Source organism: Delphinapterus leucas, chromosome 6, assembly GCF_059928025.1.
Source record: "Delphinapterus leucas isolate spDelLeu-1000000601 "Yukka" chromosome 6, BTC_Dleu_Yukka2, whole genome shotgun sequence".
Classification (NCBI taxonomy): Eukaryota; Metazoa; Chordata; class Mammalia; order Artiodactyla; family Monodontidae; genus Delphinapterus; species Delphinapterus leucas.
The window spans coordinates 107779688-107794475 of record NC_143134.1 but is presented as its reverse complement, the minus strand read 5'-3'; positions in this window follow the sequence as shown (position 1 = coordinate 107794475).

Sequence of the window (14788 nt, the reverse complement as noted above, 5' to 3'; positions counted from 1 at the left end):
CCCTCCCCACCTCCCCTCCCCGCTGGCAACCGCAAGTCTGTTCTCTGTATCTGTGAGTCTGTTTCTGTTTTGTAGATACGTTCATTTGTGTTGTATTTTAGATTCCACATATAAGTGATATCACATGGTATTTGTCTTTCTCTGTCTGACTTACTTTGCCTAGTGTGATAAATCTCTAGGTCCATCCATGTTGCTGCATATGGCATTATTTCATTCTTTTTTATGGCTGAGTAATATTCCAGTGTGTGTGTGTGTGTGTGTGTGTGTGTGTGTGTGTGTGTACCACATCTTCTTTATCCATTTATCTGTTGATGGACATTTAGGTTGTTTCCATGTCTTGGCTATTGTGAATAGTGCTGCTGTGAACATAGAGGTGCACATACCTTTTTGAATTATAGTTTTGTCTAGACATGTACCCAGGAGTAGAGGAGTGGGATTGCTGGATCATATGGCAACTCTATTTTTAGTTTTTTGAGGAACCTCCATACTGTTTTCCATAGTGGCTGCACCAGTTTACATTCCCACCAATAGTGTAGGCGGGTTCCCTTTTCTCCACACCCTCTCCAGCATTTATAATTTGTAGACGTTTTAATGATGGCCATTCTGACTAGTGTGAGGTGATACCTCGTTGGGGTTTTGATTTGCGTTTCTCTAATAATTAGCAATGTTGAGCATCTTTTCATGGGCCTGTTGGCCATCTATATGTCCTCTTTGGAGAAATGTCTATCTAGATCTTCTGCCCATTTTTTCATTGGGTTGTTTGTTTTCTGTTATTGAGTTGTATGAGCTGTTTGTATATTTTGGAAATTAAGCCCTTCTCAGTAGCATAATTTGCAAATATTTTCCCCCAGTCTGTTGGTTGTCTTTTCATTTTGTTTATAGTTTCCTTTGCTCTGCAAAAGCTTATAAGTTTGATTAGGTCCCATTTGTTTATTTTTGCTTTTATTTCTATTACCTTGGGAGACTGACCTAAGAAAGCATTGTTATGTCAAAGACTGTTTTGCCTGTGTTCTCTTCTAGGATTTTTATAATATTATGTCTTATATTTACATCTTTAAGCCATTTTGAGGTTTTTTTGTGTGTGTTTGTGTGTGTGTGTGTATGGTATGAGTGTGTATTCTAACTTCATTGACTTGCGTGCAGCTGTTCAACATTCTCAACACTACTTGCTGAAGAGACTGTCTTTTCTCCATTGTTTATTCTTGCCTCCTTTGTTGAAGATTAATTGACTGTAGATGTGTGGGTTTATTTCTGGGCTCTCTGTTCTGTTGCATTTATCCATGTGTCTGTTTTTGTGCCAGTACCATGCTGTTTTGATTACAGTAGCTTTGTAGTATTGTCTGACATCTGGGAGGGTTATGCCTCCTGCTTTGTTCTTTTTCCTCAGTATTGCTTTCGCAATTCTGGATCTTTTAAGGTTCCGTACAAATTTAAGGATTATTTGTTCTAGGTTCTGTGACAGATGTCATGGGTAATTTGATAGGGATTGCATTAAATCTGTAGATTGCTTTGGGTAGTATGGCCACTTTAACAATATTAATTCTTCCAATCCAAGAGCATGGGATATCTTTTTCATGATCTTTTTACAAAAAATTTATTCAAGTATAATTGATTTACAATGTTGTGTTAATTTAATGTGGCATTTTTTAAAAACAGTGGACAGAATCTAAGCAACTCTAAGAACTGCTCTGTGGTTAGCAGGGGAGGAGGGGCCTTGTAGCTCTTTGAAAGCAAGTATGAGGCCTCCTGACCTTAACAGAGATGGACCTTTATTCATAGGTCAGCACACCTCAGAGGACTAAGAGACATTTGAAAGAGGTTGCAGTATCTGCCCAACAGAATTTTTGGGACTGTTAAAGCATTCATGGTGTGAATTCCAGGGGAATTGAGATAGTGTCTTTTTGACCTGTAACAGGAAGTTCTGTTGATCATGAAGGCTGTGTTCCTCTTAAACATTTGGGGAAACAGAAGCCCAGAGATGGTACAGAAATTACCCAGGTCATACAGCCAATTAAGAATAAAATTAATTCCGAAGTTCAGGACTCCCAAACAGTGACCTCCTGTCTCCAACCTCTGTCCCTACCTCATCAGACTCATCCTGTTCTTTGATCCCAACCTGCACTGAACAGTTAAGCTGTGAACTGATCACAACAATGATACTGCTGTGGTTTTAGTCTTCTCTGTCCTGCCAGGCTCAATGAACACTATCTGAAAACACCCCGTGTGGGGAGCACAATTCTTGGCCCCATTTTAGAGATGAGAAAACTGAGGCTCAGGGAAATTAACAAACTTGCCCAAAATGACATAGTAAATAAATGACAGCAGTTTTTAATTTGTGGTATTTATTTATTTTTTTATTTATAAAAGACATTCCCAAGTCATAAAAAAATGGAAAACAGAAAATTTAAATAAGTAGTTTTAAGTCCCCATGCAAACGTAAATATTGGTTGATACTTCTCGAGTTTTGCTTTTTTTTTTTAACAATACATAGTGTTTTTATTTTTATAAGACTTGTAATGATATGCCTATATGGTTTTTCACCCTACTTCCTGTTATAACCTAAGTGTGTTCCGTGTTATCACACAGTCTTTGTAAACATAATTTCTAATGGCTACATTATAGTCCACATAATGGATATATTAGAGGAATGCTAGGAAAAGCATTGGTGGAAGAGGGAAGAAAACATAGAGGGAGTCAAGAAGAAGGTGGGAAATTGACATTTGGAGGCAGAATGTAAATAAGAAAAGAACAGGGGAGGCTCTCATGGGATTTGGCCATTACTTGATTCACAGGTTTTGTAGAAAGGCTTACAGGAGAGAGTGGATGAGAGACTCTACAGGGGACTAAAGACCAGCTTGCATTTCTAGCCTGGATCATTGCAAGAACCTCCCAAGCCATCTGTCAGCCTCTAGCCTGGTGACATGTGACAAGAAGCTCCATTGAGTATGAAGTTGCCCTCTCTACCCACCACTCCCAGTCACCACCTGTAGGAAGCCCTCCTGCACCTAGATCAATAAGCATCTCCCCACTCTGCTTTGGTAGCTCTAGATGCCTTGCCCATCCAGGCAGGTATAAGGTGTTCTCTAAAGGCAGGCATCATATCTAGTGTGTTCGCGCCAGAGTCATAGGGCCCAGTGTAGTTCTAAGCACATAGTTGGCGCTCAGATAATTTTACCAAATTAATTGGTGAACCAATTAACTGATTTATTACCTTGGGCTACCACAGCCTTCCCTTCTACCTTCCTTTTTCCTTTGCAGTGCTGATCAGTCATTAATATGCATAGGAATCATCTGAGGATCATGTTAAAATGCAGATTCTGATTCAGAAAGGTTTGGGATGGAGCCGGAAACTCTGTATTTCTAACTAGCCACAAAGAGAAAGCTATGCCTCTTTAATGCACAAGTTAGGAAATTCTGTTGTCTCCAGACCCAGGCATTTTAGCATCCTGTACTTTAATGCATCCTTGCATTCGTTCAGAAATGCTCATTGAGCATCTACTCTCTTCCAAGCCCTGTGATTGGAATTGAGGACTCAATAGTGATCCAAGTAAATGTGCTCTCTGCCCTCTTAGAGCTTATGGTCTAGTGGAAGAGGCTGGCATAAGCCCAATAACTCACCAATTAATCAATACTTGGAAACTGAGCTATGTGCCAGAGAATAAAGTAGTGCAACGCTCTGAGAGTTCATTGGGAGGGGAGGGGGCTGACCTCAACATGGGTTCAGGGCAGCTTCTTGAGAAAGTCACAATAGATCTGAGATCTAAATGGTGAGCAGGGTTAAAGAGGGAAAGCGGTGAGGGAAAAGCATTTCAGACAGAGGGAACAGCATGTGCAAAGACTCTGTGGGTGGCAAGAACGTGGTCATCACTGGGGTCTTTGCAATACACAGGAGTCCAAAATTGACATCCTTGTTCCTTAAGCAAAAAATGGCCAGGGAAATATCTTCCAAGAGAAATTAGCACTTTTGTTGCCCAAATGGCTGGAACGATGGCATTTCCCAAGGTAGTGAGAAATCTTGGATCAATGAGAAAGGTGAGAGTGGAGGTGAGACAGATGAGGGCCAAATCTGTGTTTTCTTAGCATCAGAGGTCATGTGGTACAGCCAAAAAGGCTACAGGTTTTTGATGTCAGAAAAACAAAAGACCTGGATTCAAACCTTGTTTCTATCACTTACCATATGTCTTGGGCAAGTCATTTAATAAACCTTTCTAAATTTAATTTCCTCATCTATGAAATGGGGATAGTAATGCAGTACCTACCTTGCAGGGCTGTGATTGGATATTTTTGAGCTGATTTGTATAAAACAGCTACTCAGTCAACTTCGCCTCCTCCCTCCCAACTTCCAAGCTCAGATGCCCTAAAGTGATGTCCAGAGAGCTTCACCAGCTCTTTTCATTGGTGGTGCCCCATTGATAGTGGGGAGAGGTAACAGTATGAAACTCCAGTGTGTAGAAATAAGGTGACCCTCTGAAGAGTATGGTGAAAAATCACCTTCTAAAGCTTGAGTCGACATGCCGGTCAAGTGGTCAAAAGCCTTGTCCCCAAGGAAGAGGTTGGTCACAGCTACAGGGAACCCTTGGCCTTCTAGCAAGTCTAAGGCTGCGGCAGACTTTCGAAGGTATCCGCCCAGATGTTCCCCTTGTGACAATGGCATTGACGTGTCTGCAGAGAGAATGCTTCCCGGGGCTGGAGAGGGCAGTTTGGAAGTTTGGCAGCATGGGGCCTCCTTGAGAAAAAAGTTTGCAAAGAACATCCCAGACTTTGGGGGAAGAGATTGTGGATCTGATCCCTAATTCCAGGCTCCACCTGTGTGAATTTGAGCGCAGAAACACCTAAGGTAGCATCCAGAGCCTTTATGCAGGGCCAGTGTGAAGCCGAAGCCCCACTGTGTCACAGGCTGGTTTTATGACATTGGACTAGTGATTTCTTTTTACAGAACCATAGTGAACAGGGATCCCAGGATCTCCCTTGAAGGGCAGCGGAAAGGATGAAATTAGCCAGTGGACATTAAAGATTTCCACCGTGTTCTTTGCTTTAGGAGGTGCCATTTTGTCGTGGCAATGGGACTGGCGAGAATAGAGCAGCTGCCAAGGCGGGCATGTCTCTTGGCCCTGCCACTCAGCCCTGGATGACACAAGTACGTCCTCTTACCTCTGAGCTCCAGATGTGAAGGGGTGATAACCTCTGCGTGATGGGCTTCTGATGATCAAGACACATAATAAAGAATTTTACAGTGCCTGGCACAAAGTAGGCCCCCAGTAACAGGGAGCCTTATTGCCTTATTATTATTATTATAAAACAATAGGGACTGGGATAACCTTAGTTTAAACTTGACCTTCACGGCCAGAAGAGAATAAAGACTCAGGAATTAGTTGTGTCCCGCTGAAGTTCGGAGCTGCTGTCCTTCAAACTACTAAAGATCATCAAAGAATATACTCCCCTTTACAGATGAAGAACGGAGGCCCAAGAAAGATATGTCTTTCCCACGTTCACATAGTTAGTTAGTAACAGCCCGAACTGAGCCTGACTCCCAGGCCAGGGCTCTTGGTACCAACCTTAGGGATTCTCATTCAACATTTCTTGGCATTAAGAACCTCATCACCACGGCCCATGGTCTTCTTCCAGCCACATTCCCCACGCCTTCCCTAAAAAGATCTCCACCGCAGCCAGGCTGCTCTTCTTACTAGTAGTTGAAAACACCCCCGATTGTCCAGACTCTGCACCTTTGCCCATGCTGTTCTTCTCCAGAATGCCCACCCCACCTAAGGAAATATTTCCACCAATCTGCTCCTTTTCTTGTCTTCGGGGCCCCGGAGGTAGAGGTGCACCCACAGAGGTATGCCATGAGGGAATGTGGATATTACCAAAGCACGAACCACCCATAATTTCCCCGAGGAATGGATGTGAAGACACTTGGTCCACGTGGCTCCACTCACCTTCTTGCACATGCCAGAGAGTTACGAGCAGTATAGATTATTTTAATGACAGCATTACTTCCAACTGCATCTCTCCCATCTGTTCTTCCCCAATTTCGAATACAGAAACACAGCATGTGTCTCCATTCTGGCAGTAGAGAATGAAATATAAGTGCTGTAAAGGGGAGTGTATTCGTTGAACAATACAGTTGGCACCTGTGAAACTTGCCTTGTGTTTCAGACTCTCCTGCATCTTTGAGAGGGAGCCAGAGCCTCCTTAAGAAAATGCCACAGCATGCTCGAATCATCCGTCCCTTCACGCAAATTTAGGGCAACTGAGAAATGACAAAGCCAGCAGGGTTTTGTCCAAGAAAGAGACTGGGGTTCTCATGGAAATGGCCCAAACCAAAGTGAGAAGAAAAAGGAATAAATGGGGAGTCTGTTTGTCACATCCAATGCACGAGGCAGGGGCTGAGGCTGGGAAAGATTAGGTAAGGCAGGTTCTACGGGTACAGGCAGAACTTGAAGACCCAGAAGCATGCCAGGCAAAGTAACCAAGAGTGTTATCATTCCCATTTTTGTACACGAGAAAACAAAGGCACAGAAAGGTTAGGTTACCTGTATGAGCTCACACAGTAAGGACATGGCAAATCTGAGTTCAAACTCAGCTCTAATAAGAAGTCGATTCATAACCACCACACAGGTCCTAATAAGGTGATCCCACCTCCCAAGCCGCAGCCGCAGTTGAATTGATGCCCCTATTTTTTGCATACCCATAGCTACTTAGCAAAACCCAAACTGGCATCTCTCACCCCTGCCACAGCAATAGACGGGATTAGCTGCAGAAAGGAAAGTAAAGAGAGGGCAGCCAAGTCCTAGATTTCAGAAAACATGTCATTCTCCGGGCGAAATACACTTCAGGGAGGAAAGAAATCCCTAAGTGTTTTATTAGAGGAATTCAACAACTACAAATATTAACAGCAAGGCTATGAATTATTTAAAATTCAACTACCTAAACCAGCCTATAAATCAGACATGAAATGTTCTTGTCAGAAAGAAAGAGGCCGGGTTTGCTCTTGGTTCTGAGCTCTTAAGAAAGAAGCCTGACCTCATGTTTATTGAGCACCTACTGCGTGCCAAGTGTTGTGCTTTTCTCGGTTTCCATTTGGAGTCTCACGTGAAGCCTGGGTCAGGGAGAGATTATGTATGGGCTGCAGTTTACAGATGCAGGAAACCGAAGGTTTGAGGTGCAAAGTGATTTCTCTACAGACACATGGTTAGTTAATAGGGGGGCTGATGCTGAACCAGCTTTTGCCTGGATTCAGAGTCATCCCTTTGCACTGTACCAGGCTGCCTCTCGGCTGGAGGACACATGTTGGCATAAAAGCAGAAAGCAGAGGCCTTAGACACGTCATGTTGAAGACAGGATAACTACCTCCAGATCCCAGTGGCCGGAACATCACAGACAAGCAAAGCTCCTGGAGTCAGAATGCCTGGGAATTAGTCACATCTTTGTTTTTGTTGCTGCTGCTGCTACTACTACTGCTGTTACTGTCGTTTCTAGGGAAGTTTTTATTTTGGACTCATTTTAGATTTACAGAAAGATTGTAAAGATAATACCCAGAGTGTTCATTGGCACCTCACCTATTTTCCTCTAATGTTAACATCTTACCGTGACACAGTTGTCAGAACTAAGAAACCAACATGGGTACCTTACTCTTCATGAAGCCCGAGACTTCATTTGAATTTCATCAGTTTTTCCAGTAATACTCTCTTTCTGTTGCAGAATCCAATCCAAGATATAACATTGCATTGAGTTATCATGTCTCCTCAGCCTCCTCTGGTCTGAGACGGTTTCTCAGTCTTTACTTGGGTTTTGTTTTGTTTTTTGACCTTGACAGTCATGAGGAATACTGGTCAGGCATTTTGTAGAATGTTCCTCGATTTGGGTCACACCATCTCTACCAGCTGTGTGACAGTGGATACATGACTCACACTTTCTAGAATTCTCTTATCTTGCTGAGAGTATTGAATGAGATGAGGCCTGGAAAGCCCCCACTCAGGGCCAGTGTGCTCAGCCATCACAACCGTTATTTATGGGACTGATCTTATGCTCTTGTGAGTGAAGGTGCCACGGAGTAATTCTGCATGGTAAAGTCTAGGGCATCGGGTTGCTTTGCTCTATAATCACAGAATCCCAGAACTAGAAGGCCTAGTAGGATCCTGTGGCCTGTGCAGCTTGAATGCCTATTACAGGGCACATTGCTCTGGCAATGAGGCGTGCACTAACTTAGAAGGCACCCATCCCATCCTCGAGCCGCCGGGACTGGTCTTCTTTCTCTATCCCACTTCCAGTCCGTTACAAGGCTTACAGGAACCCTAGTCCACTCACTCTTTTACTCTGCAGAGTGACTACTTCATTCCTTCCCTTCTTGCAAAACTCTAACACAGCCTCCTGCCCTCACGCTCTTAGTGGAGGCCCTTGCTTTTTATGGCACTGAGAAAACACAAGTAATGAGAAGATTCAAGTCTATCAGTTTACTGGTATCTATACCCTAAACTCTGTCTTGCCTTCTTTTCTTTTCTTTCTTTATTTTTTTTGCAGATTCAAAACATTTTATTATTAAAATATAAACATGTATAAATTACCGAATACCAAATAGTTTATTATTGAACATTAAAGGAAAGAAACTGGCCTTTATTCTTCAAAAGTGTCACTGGCATGAAAGACAAACACAAACTGAGATTCCGGATAAAAAGAGACTAAAGAAACATGAGAACTACATGTAATATATGGTCTTGGAACAGGTCCTGTGAAACCGTGCACCTCAGATTGGGACTCGAATCCCTGTGCCGGGACTCGAACCCAGCCTAAACCCAGGTTGGGACTTGAACCCATGCGGCCGGGGCTTGAATCCAACCAAAACCCACTGTCTTCCAACTGAGATCACACGCCTGGTTTCAGGACTTAATGAAGCTCAGGTTCTTGATGTCTCATCGCAGAAAGAATTCAGTGAGAGACAAAGTGATAGGTAAGAAGTGGATTTATTTAGAGAGAAACACACTCCCCAGACAGAGTGTGGGCCATCTCAGAAGGTGAGAAAGGTACCAGGGTATGGGGTTGTCAGTTTTTATAGGGGTGGGTCATTTCATAGGCTAATGAGTGGGAGGAGTATTCCAGCTATTTCAGGAAGGGGCGGGGATTTCCAGGAGTTGGGCCACTGCCCACTTTTTGATCCTTATGGTCGGCCTTGGACCTGTCATGGCGCCTGTGGATGTGTCGTTCAACTTGCTGATGTGTTACAGTCAGCATATACTGAGGCTCAAGGTCTGGTGGAAGTCGATTTGTCCGCCGTCTTGGACCCATTTGGTTCCAATCAGTTTATGTCATGTCCTCGGGCTATGTCATTCTTTCAGAGGTTGTGCCCTGCCCCCATCCCTCCTGTTTCACCTGTACTGGATGGAAAATGGAAAAGACAATTATAAAGGACATAATTGGGTCAATTGAAAAACATTAGAGTATGGAAGTTAGATTTGATAAAAGTATCATATCCATGTGCAATTTCCTGAAGTTGACAACTATTCTGAGGCTATTCTTGTTTTTAGGAAATACACAGTGAAACATTAAGGGTAAAGAGGCATGATGTCTGAAAACTATTGTAATAGCTCAGGAAAATAGATAACAATATGTGTGTGTGTGGGAGAGAGAGAGAGAGAGAGAGAGAGAGAGAGGGAGGAAGAAAACAAATGTGTCAAAATGTTACAAATTGGTGAATCTGGATAAAGGATGTATTTGCCTTCTTTTATGATGGGTGTTCTCCCTGCTCCAATCTAAGTGCAAGCCCTCAACTCAAGCAGAGGTGGGTTTGTCAGAAGCAAAGGGAGCCTAAGCTTCAGAGACCTTTATTTGCCTGGCGCCTGTCAGTGCTAGAGGTTTCTAGGGTTTGTAGATATTTGAGGTGGAGATTGTGACCACGTATACATACTGTTGTATGTAAGCATTTCAAGTAAATTATCTAAAGCATATGGTTCTCAAGGTGGTGGAGGGCAATGTCTCAGACATCGTGAGTTGTCAAAATTGGGGGATGGCTGCTACTGGCATCTAGTGGGTACACATCAGAGATTCTGCTAAACATCCTACAATGCACAGGACAGCCCCCTCCAGCAAAGAATTATCTGGCCCAAAATGTCAATCTTGTGCAGACTGAGAAATCCCGGCCTAAAGAAATCTCAGAAGAAAGATACGTGCATCTTTAAAGTGTTGTTGATTTGCTATGATTTCTCTTCTCGGACTAAGTAAATATTCATGTCCATAACTGATTTTGAATTCATGATTTTGAATTCTTTTTCTCAAAAGAAGCCTCTTTGGATTGCATCAGCGCAGGTCCCACAGAATTTGGACTGTCCCTGAACTCAGGCACTGGGCTCCCTTTCCGCCATTGTAGGCTTTGCCTTTGCAGTTTCTCCCCTCTCCTGGATCATGTCCATCAATATGAACGTGTTTTCAGATCTCTCATTTTACAAAACAAAACCAAACCCTTTCCTTAACCCCTCCATAGGTATTGGGCTCCACTCCAATTCTCTGCCCTCTTCTTATAGCACAACCCCTCTAAAGAGTTACCTGTATTCACCACCTCCAGTGTCTCACCTTCCTTCTCTCTTGAATCCGCTTCCACCGGTCTCTCACCCCACCCCTTCCCTCCCAGCAACACACTCAAATCTCATTGTCAATGTCCCCAAGTGACCTTCGTCTTGCCAAATTTCAATGACCATTTCTCAGTCTCTATTTCCTGGACCCTTTTGTGTAACATAGCTAGTCACTCCTTCCTGCCAGAAACATCTTCTTTACCCTAAGACAACACTCTCTCCTGATTCTCATAGGCAGCTCTGACACACTGGCCTCTGCTGGATCCTCCCTGCTTCACCCCAGCACACTCCTCACCTTCTCCCTCCCACACTGATTTCATTCAGCGCCCTGGTTTTAAATGCCACATAGCTCAGCCCCAACCTCATAAATGCCTCCATTTGAATGGTTAATGGGCATCTCAAACGTTGAATGTCTGGAACCGAACTCATTATGTCCTCCACCTGCTCTTCCCACAGTCTGGCCCATCCTGGAAAAGGCACCGACGCCCACGTGCCCTGTTACTCAGGCGCAAACACTTGGAGTTATCCTTGACTAGTTCTGCCTCTCATGTCCACGTCCAAACTGTCAGCACATCCTGTTTTGAGAATATACCTTGAAAGTACATCTACCTTAAACTATACCCACCTTGAAGATATATCCATTATTCAAAACTGTTTCAACACCCTCGGTTGACCTCCGAGTTGAAGCCAGTATCATCCCTCACCTGGGACACGGCAGAGCCTCAAGACTGGCCTCTGCCCCCCTGCCTTGCTCATCCCCACCAAGTCCATTTTCCACATAACAGCTGAAATTACCATTTAAAATAAAAATCATATCATACCACCCCCTGCTCCAATGCCACCCCCGATGACATTAACCATCTAAGCATACTTAGAATGAATCCAGCATCCTTTCCACTATCAACCCTTTCTGAGCTGGCCTCTGCTGACTTCTGCTATTTCCTACCACGCCCTCACTCACTCCCTCCATCCCTGGCCTGCTTGTTCTCCTTCTAGCACTCCAAGCTTTTGGCCTCACTATTCCCTATGTGTAGAGTACACATCTCCCAGATGTTTGTGTCTGGTTCCATTACTTCACCCAGGTCTCTTGAATCCACTTTGTACATGCATATGTTATTAATGTGTAATGCATGTATAATGTTACACATGATATGATTGTGTTGTTTTCAGTTCTATATACCCAGCCGCTAAAACAAGAAACAGTGGCTCCTTTGAACAAGCAGAACAGAGTGTGCCAAGTGTGTGCTAGTTACACGGTGCCTTTTCCCCACGTCCTGTTGATCCTAGCTTCCCTATGGGGCCACAAAGAACAGGGCTCTCCGTCTGCTCTGCGAGAGCCTTTAGAGAAGTGAAACCACCAAAATAAAAAGAGAGAAAGCTTCCTTATCCAGGCTGAGGATGGCGACGGGGATGATGACGATGATGTGTTCAACGGGGAGGAGGAGTATGTGGGTGATAGCCTCTGTTTATCAAGTCTTTTATTTTATTTTATTTTATTTTTTAACGTTTTTATTGGAGTATAATTGCTTTACAATGGTGTGTTACTTTCTGCTTTATAACGAAGTGAATCAGTTATACATATACATATATCCCCATATCTCTTCCCTCTTGCGTCTCGCTCCCTCCCACCCTCCCTATCCCACCCCTCTAGGGGGTCACAAAGCACCGAGCTGATCTCCCTGTGCTGTGCGGCTGCTTCCCACTAGCTATCTGTTTTACCTTTGGTAGTGTATATATGTCCATGCCACTCTCTCACTTTGTCCCAGCTTACCCCTCCCCCTCCCTGTATCCTCAAGTCCATTTTCTAGAAGGTTTGCATCTTTATTCCCGTCTTGCCCCTAGGTTCTTCTTGACTTTTTTTTTTTTTTTTTTAGATTCCATATATATGTGTTAGCGTACGGTATTTGTTTTTCTCTTTCTGACTCACTTCACTCTGTATGACAGACTCTATGTCCACCCACCTCACTACAAATAACTCAATTTTGTTCCTTTTTATGGCTGAGTGATATTCCATTGTATATATGTGCCACATCTTCTTTATCCATTCATCTGTCGATGGACACTTAGGTTGTTTCCATCTCCGGGCTATTGTAAATAGAGCTGCAATGAACATTGTGGTGCATGACTGTTTTTGAATTATGGTTTTCTCAGGGTGTATGCCCAGTAGTGGGATTCCTGGGTCATATGGGAGCTCTATTTTTAGTTTTTTAGGGAGCCTCCACACTGTTCTCCATAGTGGCTGTATCAATTTACATTCCCACCAACAATGTATGAGGGTTCCCTTTCTCCACACCCTCTCCAGCATTTATTGTTTGTAGATTTTTTGATGATGGCCATTCTGACTGGTGTGAGATGATATCTCATTGTAGTTTTGATTTGCATTTCTCTAATGATTAGTGATGTTGAGCATTCTTTCATGGGTTTGTTGGATTTCTGTATATCTTCTTTGGAGAAATGTCTATTTAGGTCTTCTGCCCATTTTTGGATTGGGTTGTTTGTTTTTTGATATTGAGCTGCATGAGCTGCTTGTAAATTTTGGAGATTAATCCTTTGTCAGTTGCTTCATTTGCAAATATTTTCTCCCATTCTGAGAGTTGTCTTTTTGTCTTGTTTATGGTTTCCTTTGCTGTGCAAAAGCTTTTCAGTTTCATTAGGTCCCATTTGTTTATTTTTGTTTTTATTTCCATTTCTCTAAAAATCCTCAACAAAATACTAGCAAACAGAATCCAACAGCACATTAAAAGGATCATACACCATGATCAAGTTGGGTTTACCCCAGGAATGCAAGGATTCTTCAATATATGCAAATCAATCAATGTGATAAACCATATTAACAAATTGAAGGAGAAAGACCATATGATCATCTCAACAGATGCAGAGAAAGCTTTTGGCAAAATTCAACACCCATTTATGATAAAAACCCTCCAGAATGTAGGCATAGAGGGAACTTACCTCAACATAATAAAGGCCATATATGACAAACCCACAGCCAACATTGTCCTCAATGGTGAAAAACTGAAACCATTTCCACTAAGATCAGGAACAGGACAAGGTTGCCCACTTTCACCACTATTATTCAGCATAGTTTTGGAAGTTTTTGCCACAGCAGTCAGAGAAGAAAAAGAAATAAAAGGAATCCAGATCGGAAAAAAAGAAGTAAAGCTGTCACTGTTTGCAGGTGACATGATACTCTACACAGAGAATCCTAAAGATGCTACCAGAAAACTACTAGAGCTAATCAATGAATTTGGTAAAGTAGCAGCATACAAAATTAATGCACAGAAATCTCTGGCATTCCTATACACTAATGATGAAAAATCTGAAAATGAAATTAAGAAAACACTCCCATTTACTATTACAACAAAAAGTCATTTATTTTTATGTCAGGCTCTGTGCTAAGAATTTACAAACCGTTAATCCATTTAATATTCGTAATAGCTCTGTGGGGTGGTCTTTATCCCCATCTTCCAGACGAGGAAAGAGGAAAAAGGCCGGCTTGGAGAACTGCGACTTTCCTGAGCTTACAAAGCAAACAAGTGTAGGGGTGGGTACCCCTCCCCTAGTCCACTTAGCTCTAAAGTCTCTTTTTGTCTTATCCTAGTGCCTTTCATCTTTCTTTCCCTTTTTGAAGTTGTTAACTCCAAATTTACTAACCTAGGGAATTCCCCGGTGGTCCAGTGGTTTGGACTCCATGCTTCCACTGCAGGGGGCACAGGTCCGATCCCTGGTCGGGGAACTAAGACCCGACGTGCTGTGAGGCGAGGCCAAAAAAAACAAAGAAAGGCAAATTTATTAACCCACATGATCTGTAGAAACACTGGGACGAAGGTCCATCCAGCCCCGTAGCCAGTGTCCGTTCCCTGATCCCGCACGCCTCAGCCTGCACACCTTCATGCTGCAGTTTTGAAGTTCCACAGCCAGAGGTCCCTGCCTCTCAAAAAAGCGGGTGGGGGGGGGGGGCTGATGCCATCATCACGTGGCTAAGTACTCAGTTCCGGTGTCCTCGAGGCTGAGATCAGCCTAGTCTGTCGTTGGGTGTGGTCGCCCCCAAACAGTGCCTCCTACAGCCTTGGGTATCTGAGCAAGACAAGACCTCTGAGGGGTTTGATGGGGAAACTGAGGCCAGCGAGGGGAAGGCTTGCCCCAACCTTCTCTGTCAGTTCGTGGCAGAGCTGGGGCTTAAGGACCCAGTCCTCTGGACCCAGGGATGAAGCTCCTCCTGCAGC